Genomic DNA, 8796 nt, shown 5'->3' with positions numbered 1-8796 from the left:
AGTACTGGAGTGGGGTGCCATTGCCTTCTACAGTATAATTGTTGTTTAGTTGTTCAGTCGTGTCTGACTTTCTGCAACCCTATAGACTGTCCATGGGACAGCCCACCAGGCTTCTCTGTCCGTAGGATTTCCCAGGCAAGAATACTAGAGTGCACTGCCATTTTAATGCAGCCATAGAACGAGAGAGAACAGCAAAACAGGGTCAAGATATGCAGTAAGGGTAAGTCGGGTAATTCAGAAGAAACAGGCTGACTGGGTCCGTAAAGGAGAGGCTGGAGTCCCTGGAGCCTGTTGTGCTGGGGACATGAATGGATGAAGAAACACTGGGGAGGGCATCTGCTCGTGAGGCAGGACTCAGATAATACTGAGTGATGTCACTGGCAGCACATCTGAGAGATCATGGGGCTGTAAGGCTGGTTGGATTCAATTTCCTGTTTAATTTTAGGTTGGTTGCTTTTGTGTTAATATCTACAGCGAGGCAGCTTCTGTGAAGTAAGGGAAATCTCAACAAAGTTTTCCTATTTTTATTGTATTTATGAAGAGTCTCAACCATGAAAAACAACTGCCAGCTAACTCAGCTTAATAAAAATAGAAAAACAGGACTCTTGCCAGGAAAGTCTGTGCATTCTTGCATCTTTCTTTAATATTCATCAAGAAAAATTATCCAGTTGTTAAAAATAAATAAAAAAGACTTCTGTGTGTCCTTTTAATATGCTTGGTTAAGAGTCATCCTACACCCTAGGGGAAGGTAACACTGTCTGTCATAATAATTAGGGCCCAGACTCTATAAAATTATATGTTATAGAAAACTGATACATTGCAAATGGTTTTTAGAAAAAAAGGTAACTCCCATGGCTATGGCTTTGTTGCCTCATTGGACATTAACCAGTTTGATGTCTAAATTGGGGATCTTATTTCAGAGTTTTCCTTTCCACATGTTGGCTCTCATATTCCTCTTTGAGTCAGCTTTGTCATCTCTCTACTTCTATCATTCAGATCAGATCAGATCAAATCAGTCGCTCAGTCGTTTCCTACTCTTTGCGACCCCATGAATCACAGCACGCCAGGCCTCCCTGTCCATCATCAACTCCCGGAGTTCACTCAGACTCACGTCCATCAAGTCAGTGATGCCATCCAGCCATCTCATCCTCTGTCGTCCCCTTCTCCTGCCCCCAATCCCTCCCAGCATCAGTCTTTTCCAGTGAGTCCACTCTTTGCATGAGGTGGCCAAAGTACTGGAGTTTCAGCTTTAGCATCATTCCTTCCAAAGAAATCCCAGGGCTGATCTCCTTCAGAATGGACTGGTTGGATCACCTTGCAGTAAGTTTAATAAATAAAAAGACGGTCACAATTTGTATATTGGTATAAGAGATATGCTTTTAACTTTTTTAAAAATTATAACTTGACAACTCTGAGAAGTCTAACTTGGTATCACAGGTTGAATTTATTGATTAACAAGCACCTGGATTATGATGCGTCTCTAGTCATATTAAGGACTCTCAAACTTTGTAATTAGCATCAGTAATTTTATACGATATATTTTATCCATGTCCACGCACAGAAACATTGGAAAGAGAGAGGAAGAAGAACTAGCATTTGCAAGTCATTGAGCAAGTCTTGAGGAGGGTCAGCAACAGAACCAAATAATTTTCTAATTTGCAAGAAATGTTCTTCCCCTATGCTGCAGAACTGGTCTTCTGCAGAAGCACAAACCCATGCGATTGGGCAATTCTTGCAAGTTGTCAAGTCAGAAAGCATTTCAAATAGAAAGAGGAACTTCAAAAAAAATGTATCCCTGGGGAACAATTATTTTCCCTTCTCCTACTCCAAAAGGATTCATAATTCATTTCAATTGCTTTGGATTTTCATGGCATCATCTTTTTTAAAAATGAAAAATTGAGACCTTATGGAGAGGCATCAAACATAGGAACAAGGGTAATTTTCTTTTGAAGAGGTCTACCTAACTACTTTCAGTGTTTAAGCTCTATAAGTCTTCATTATTGTGGTAGTCCTAAAACATCTGAATTTTTTTCCTTAAAATTAACCTGGAATCAGCCAAAGAACCAACACCAATTACTTTAAGAGATCTATGACAGAACTGAGTTAAGCTCCCCAAATGTCTTATTCCAGTTTTTTAGAACGTGGTGAATTTCTTATGGTGTAAAATTACTGCATAATACAAGTTCAAATTTGCCATGCATACACACACACACACACACACACAAAATTACTGAGTTCCTGCCATATACAAGACATCAGATAGAAAGGTATAAGTTACTTTGTACCTGAAAGGAGCTTACAGTTTAGTTGGAGAGGCAACAACCAAGTAATGCCCTTTTGCAAAAGGACATAAAAATACCCTTTTAATGTAGTTAGAATGTAGTTTCTGTTTTAGCAGATCTTGTTCATCTTGGGGCTGCAACCAATTCAACCATGGTGTGTTTCACAGAGCTTGTGCTCAGTCTCATCTGACTCTTTTCTACCCCATGGACTATATCCTGCCAGGTTCCTCTGTCCACGGAATCTTCCCTGCAAGAATACTGCGGTGGGTTGCTGTTTCCTTCTCCAGAGGTTCTTCCTAACCCAGGGATTGAACCTGAGTTTCATGTGTCTCATGCATTGGCAGGAGGATTTTTTTACCACTGTGCCATTTGGGAAGCCTTAATTTTCTGGCCATGCCCCCATGGCATGTGGGATCTTAATTCCCAAACCAGGGATTGAACTGGCACCCCCTGCACTGGAAGCGCAGTCTTAACCACTGGACCTCTAGGGAAGTCCCCAAACTATGGTATCACTCCTCTAATTAGAGTAAGGTGTGGTACAGTAGTGCGTGTGTGTGTGTGTGTGTGTGTATTCTACTATAGGACCGATTTTTTATAGGGACTATTTGGAAGGTTGGAGAAGGAAATGGCAACCCACTCCAGTATCCTTGCCTGGAAAATCCGACGAAAGGAGAAGCCTGGTAGGCCACAGTCCATGGGGCCGCAAAGAGTCAGACACGACTGAGCGACTTCACTTCTGTTATTTGGAAGGTAAACAGAAAAAAAGGTCAAAGGAAAGAGTCTAAGACTGGTAAATTATCTCACTTGATCATTTATTTAGTAACCATATTCCAGCAACTAATAGATCTTATGAAGGAGGCAAAGCACCAACCAAACACCTGACACACAGTAGGTATTTAATAAACATTCAGTGAGTTAAGTTACAGATATATCAGAAGTGAACTTTGATTTTAGTGAGTTTATAGTGTAGGAGGGAAGCTGCATTTTCTATTTAGTCAAATAATTATAATACCAAGGAGAAAGTGAATTCCATGAAAGAGATATAGATGAAAAACTTAGAGGGCACAGGGGTCAGTTAGTGTACCAGATTACACTTTGGGGATAAAGTGTCTGTGATTTGGACAAGGATGGGTTGGATATTGACTTGTGATGACAAAACAGAGGGACTTTGTAGGTAGAGGAGGAGATTAGCCAAGACTGAGGGGAAGAACAGTGTGAGACCTGAAGAGGTAAACTCAGTTTGGACATTAAAAGATGGTAGAAAAAGAGCTTGAGAAGGTGCAGTAGGTTTAACTATTGATGGTTCTTATTAACTTGTATGCAGAGTACATCATGAGAAACACTGGGCTGGAAGAAGCACAAGCTGGAATCAAGATTGCTGGGAGAAATATAAATAACCTCAGATACGCAGATGATACCACCCTTATGGCAGAAAGTGAAGAGGAACTAAAGAGCCTCTTGATGAAGGTGAAAGAGGAGAGTGAAAAAGTTGGCTTAAAGCTCAACATTCAGAAAACGAACATCGTGGCATCTGGTCCCATCACTTCATGGGAAATAGATGGGGAAACAGTGGAAACAGTGTCAGACTTTATTTTGGGGGGCTCCAAAATCACTGCAGATGGTGACTGCAGCCATGAAATTAAAAGACGCTTACTCCTTGGAAGGAAAGTTATGACCAATCTAGATAGCATATTCAAAAGCAGAGACATTACTTTGCCAACAAAGGTCTGTCTAGTCAAGGCTATGGTTTTTCCAGTGGTCGTGTATGGATGTGAGAGTTGGACTGTGAAGAAAGCTGAGTGCCAAAGAATTGATGCCTTTGAACTGTGGTGTTGGAGAAGACTCTTGAGAGTCCCTTGGACTGCAAGGAGATCCAACCAGTCCATTATAAAGGAGATCAGTCCTGGGTGTTCTTTGGAAGGAATGATGCTAAAGCTGAAACTCCAGTACTTTGGCCACCTCATGCGAAGAGTTGACTCATTGGAAAAGACCCTGATGCTGGGAGGGATTGGGGGATGGAGGAGAAGGGGACGACAGAGAATGAGATGGCTGGATGGCATCACCTACTCGATGGACGTGAGTTTGAGTGAACTCCGGGAGTTGATGATGGACAGGGAGGCCTGGTGTGCTGTAATTCATGGGGTCGCAAAGAGTTGGACACAACTGAGCAACTGAACTGAACTGAACACCACACAGAATTTGAACCCAGAGCTGAAGACAAAGAAATAATACTGAAGATCGTTTCCCTTTTTTGAGTTATAGGCTGCTGCTCCTAGAAGAGGAAAATGTTTGTATTCTAAGCTGGATTCCTTTAAGCAACCTCAGTATGTTTGGCAATATTGGTTTATTTTGGAGTAATCATGTCTTAGAATCTTATGGTTTCTTTGTTCACTTAGAATCACCCTCAGTCCACAGGATTCTCTGATCCAGAATGCTCTGCCCACAAGGGATCCACATCATATCCTTCCGAGAAGGTTGCTGCTGATGTTTTGACTATAAAAGACAGCTGGGGGTGGAGGGGAGAGTCAGTCATCCTTCCTAGTCTTTCCATGGATGAGACACTTCCCCTCTAGCTTGACTCCTTACACTGGGGTCTCTGACCAGATATGATTCTTCAGTGATGGAGGTCAATTGTCTTTCACCCGAGGCTGGCTCACTGTGGATCTCTGCCAGCAGCGTTATTGGAGAGCCCTTGATGCCCTTCAGTTACTGTGCCACACTGATTTACTCTTCTGCTGAGTCTTCTCAAGCCCTTGGTAATGAAATGTTGATTAAAATATCTGATTGAAAGGTGGCAGCAGCTGCATCAATATTAACAACTGTTTCTGAGTACTCACTCACCATGTTCTGAGTTGCTGACAGAATGCAATCACCCAACAAAACTGAGACAAGAACTAATCAGAATCCACATTTACCAAGGAAAAAAGTAAGCCCAGCAATTGATGAACCTTGCCCACAGTAATAGAGAGAGGAACAGTCAATGCCATGGCATTCTTTTTACAACTTTACTTTTTGAAATCGTATTTGTTTATTTTTAGCTGCACTGGGTCTTTGTCGCTGCACAAGGACTTTGTCTAGTTGTGGTGAGCAGGAGCGACTCTCCAGTTGAGGTGGGCAGACTTCTCACAGCTGGGGCTTCTCCTTTTGTGGTACGCGTCTAGGGTACATGCGCACAGTAGTTTCGGTGCACATGGGCTTAGTTGCACCAAGACACGTGGAATCTTCCCAGACCAGGGATTGAACCTGCGTGCCCTGAATTGGTAGATGGATTCTTAACTACTGGACCACCAGGGAAGTCCAGACCATGGCATTCTGATGTGAGAGCTTGGGAAGGTGGCCTCTCTATAGACAGCGTTCTTCTCATTGTTGCCTCTAACCTACCCCTCATTCCCCAATTTAGTTTCACAGGAAGGTGGATTGCACAACTAAAACACCAGCCTGGGCTTTGGGTTCCTCGTCTTAACTGACAGCCAGTTATCATCTGTTTCTCAGGAATGTCTTTTTAGGCCATTGTTTGCATCATTTCAAAACCAGAGAGCTATGTAGTTTCTGTGAGACCCATTCCTGGGAGCTAGAGATTGCAATCCAAGGCTGAAATATGCCTTGATGGTCACTGTCAACTCATTCTTCCCTTTATTATCCACTAGCTTTGGGGGACTTTTAAATCTTTAGATATATCTTAACCCTCTTTCCAAAGCATTTAACATTATCAGATCTTTAAAGAACCTTATCAGATCTTTAAAGTAGTTTCATTCTTTCTTTTTCCTTGACTATCTAAATTTGTACAACTAGAAATGTTTTCTCACACTCAGTCCTTATCCCTCTTGGGATTTCATGGTTTTAGTGGATATTTTTCTGAATTCATCTGATCTTTCCATATATCTCTAGAATTTAGAAGATTGATGCCCAGTAATGTCTACAACTATTCTAGTGGAGACTCTAGCAAGTATGCCCAAAGAAGGAACTCTATGTCTAGAACTAAATTCCTTAGATATGGCATCACATGGTAAATCTAACCTTCCCTGCAGCTCCTCTTCACATCACTGTCCTTAGGATTCACTGTCATTCTCACCTTTCTTCTTTTGCCAAAATAAGATGGTATTTCTTTAGATTTATTCATTGAACTAATTAAATATATCCATGCCCCTAGAGTAGCACATAACTATACACAAAGGGAGCACACTAAATTAGCCATTAGACTGTACAATTGAAAAAAAAAAAGTGGAAAAAAGGAAGAAAAAATTAGAAATATTTCCGCTAAAAGAAGGTCAGATGGAAAGTTGTCATATATCAATTCTGAAGGGTTTTCAAGCTCCTAGTCTGTACCATAAATCCTCTGCTTGATGCATAACACATTTAGAGCAATCGGAATGGGGCTTGGCTTGTTCATGAGATTATAGCCCCAATAAAGAAGGAAAACCTGTGCCGTGCATTTTTATAGTCGATGAAACTCCATTGCAACAGCCCATCTTCTTATATTCCATGCTAGAATAATGGATTGGGTAGATTCTCCAGGATATCTTCCCAACCCAGGGATCGAACCCAGGTCTCCTGCATTGCAGGTGGATTCTTTACCAGCTGAGCCACAATGGAAGCCCAAGAATACCGGAGTGAGTAGCCTATCCCTTTTCCAGCAGATCTTCCCGATCCAGGAAACAAACCAGGGTCTCTTGCATTACAGGTGGATTCTTTACCAACTGGGCTATCAGGGAAGCCCATATTCCATGCCATCTGTGTATTAATCAAATTCCTTCCCTCATTCACTCAGTAAAAAGTTTTACATGGATATTATGTTCCAGAAGCTGTATGCTAATACTACTCAGTTCAAGTTGGCCATCCTTCCATTTTCTAGAACCTCATAGAATCTCAGTATTCTGAAACCCCTTCTAGATAACATAAAAGAAAAAATCAGAAAAAAAGGTCTTTTTATTAATAAAGAGATTTTAAAGATGTTTCATGGTTGGTTCCCATTCATCATAGTATTTAAAATGTCTTAATATTTGGTTGAAGGCTGAGCACTGAAAAATTGATGCTTTCGAACTATGGTGTTGGAGAAGACTTTCAAGAGTCTCTTGGACTGCAAAGAGTTCAAACCAGTCAACTCTAAAGGAAATCAACCCTGCATATTCACCGGAAGGACTGATGCTGAAGCTGAAGCTCCAATACTTTGGCCACCTGATGCAAAGAGCTGATTCACTGGAAAACACCCTGATGCTGGGAAAGGTTGAAGGCAGGAGGAGAAGGGGACAACAGAGGATGAGATGGTTGGATGGCATCACTAACTCAACAGACATGAGTTTGAGCAAGCTCCAGGAGATGGTGAAGGATAGGGAAGCTTGGAGTGCTGCTCTTTGTGACAGGGGTCGCAAAGAATGGGACAAAACTTAGCAACTGAACAACATTTTGTTAGCATTTTTATTAATACATATTTCAAAGGACTTTCAAAAACACTGTATAGTTAAATGTTCACTTTTAGCATTTGAGTTTGGAGTGTTTGAGAAAGTCTTCCTCACTATGAACTCCGTAAGTGCAGAGACTGAATTTTATTATTGTTTATTTCTCTAGAATCTCACCCAAAATTAGGTGTGCAAGCTGGTTTTAGAAAAGGCAGAGGAACCAGAGATCAAATTGCCAACATCCGCTGGATCATCGAAAAAGCAAGAGTTCCAAAACATCTATTTCTGCTTTATTGACTATGCCAAAGCCTTTGACTGTGTGGATCACAATAAACTGGAAAATTCTGAAAGAGATGGGAATACCAGACCACCTGACCTGCCTCTTGAGAAACCTATATGCAGGTCAGGAAGCAACAGTTAGAACTGAACATGGAACAGACTGGTTCCAAATAGGAAAAGGAGTACGTCAAGGCTGTATATTGTCACCCTGCTTATTGAACTTATATGCAGAGTACATCATGAGAAACGCTGGGCTGGAAGAAACACAAGCTGGAATCAAGATTGCTGGGAGAAATATCAATAACCTCAGATATGCAGATGACACCACCCTTATGGCAGAAAGTGAAGAGGAACTAAAAAGCCTCTTGAAGAAAGTGAAAGCGGAGAGTGAAAAAGTTGGCTTAAAGCTCAAGATTCAGAAAACGAACATCATGGCATCTGGTCCCATCACTTCATGGCAAATAGATGGGGAAACAGTGCAAGCAGCATCAGACTTTATTTTTGGGGGCTCCAAAATCACTGCAGATGGTGACTGCAGCCATGAAATTAAAAGACACTTACTCCTTTGAAGGAAAGTTATGACCAACCTAGACAACATATTAAAAAGCAGAGACATTACTTTGACAACAAAGGTCCGTCTAGTCAAGGCTATGGTTTTTCCCATGGTCATGTATGGATGTGAGAGTTGGACTGTGAAGGAAGCTGAGCGCCAAAGAATTAATGCTTTTGAACTGTGGTGTTGGAGAAGACTCTTGAGAGTCCCTTGGACTGCAAGGAGATCCAACCAGTCCATTCTGAAGGAGATCAGCCCTGGGTATTCTTTGGAAGGACTGATGCTG

Source organism: Bos javanicus, chromosome 20, assembly GCF_032452875.1.
Source record: "Bos javanicus breed banteng chromosome 20, ARS-OSU_banteng_1.0, whole genome shotgun sequence".
In the NCBI taxonomy this organism is placed as follows: Eukaryota; Metazoa; Chordata; class Mammalia; order Artiodactyla; family Bovidae; genus Bos; species Bos javanicus.
This window is presented reverse-complemented; position numbering follows the sequence as displayed.